The sequence below is a fragment of the Branchiostoma floridae genome, chromosome 5 (genome assembly GCF_000003815.2).
Source record: "Branchiostoma floridae strain S238N-H82 chromosome 5, Bfl_VNyyK, whole genome shotgun sequence".
In the NCBI taxonomy this organism is placed as follows: domain Eukaryota; kingdom Metazoa; phylum Chordata; class Leptocardii; order Amphioxiformes; family Branchiostomatidae; genus Branchiostoma; species Branchiostoma floridae.
The window spans coordinates 23,161,097-23,161,960 of record NC_049983.1 but is presented as its reverse complement, the minus strand read 5'-3'; the positions used below and the strand labels follow the sequence as shown (position 1 = coordinate 23,161,960).

The 864-nt window shown below is 35.1% G+C and overlaps 1 protein-coding gene across 1 annotated transcript in view; it reads left to right on the top strand.

The window, feature by feature from the left end:
• LOC118415740 overlaps positions 1 to 864 on the top strand; it is a 56,785-nt gene that overhangs the window by 52,376 nt on the left and 3,545 nt on the right. The window lies entirely within an intron of this gene.

Below are 864 nucleotides of genomic sequence, written 5' to 3'. Positions count from 1 at the left end.
TGCTGTAAAGTTAATTTCTTGATCGGAAAGCTAATTGTTTTTCCAGCCGTTCTAATTTTTCATCAATTATGTTGTGTTTGGATCGTTTTTCAAGAGCCTTTTGTTTCCCGTAACTAATTGAGAAAGTTTTTATCTTACTCTTACAGATGTCCCATATTAACTGTTTATCTTCGATCACAGAGTCACTAAGGCCTTCTTGGATGTTTCCTATGATTTCATTAACACGATCAACAAACACCTTATCTTTTAGAAATGAATTATTGAATTTCCAATATGAAGGTCATTTGTCAAACTGTGTTACAGACATATCCAATACAACAGCTCTATGATCACTGCAGGGGAAAGAGATGATTTCACATGCAGTAGTTTTATCAAACAAAAAGTCATTAATCAGGAGATAATCTAGTCTCCTGGCTGTAAAAGGGTTTCTCTTAGACCATGTGTAATCCTTGTCTTCACTATGGAAGACTCTCCAGACGTCAAGTAGTTCAAGGTTGTCTGTCAAATTATTAAAACATTTAACCTCTGCTTTATCATGCTCTTTCCCTGCTACATTGTCGAGATCACGATTGAGTACTGTATTGAAATCACCAGCTAACATAAAATATTCACCGTCACAACAATGTTCTTGCAGTTGAGTTAGAACCTGTTTGTAGAACAGTTTCTTACTCACTACATTGTTAGGAGCATATACATTGAAACAAACAAATTTCTCACCATGGTGTATAAATTTCACATCGATTGAACGATCAGAAAGATTTATAAATTCAACATTATTACAGTCAAAATTCTCAGCTATTAAATATAATTTGTCCTTTACTGTGTGAGGTGCAAGGGTGAGCGTAAAGTTTTCCACCCCAGGGG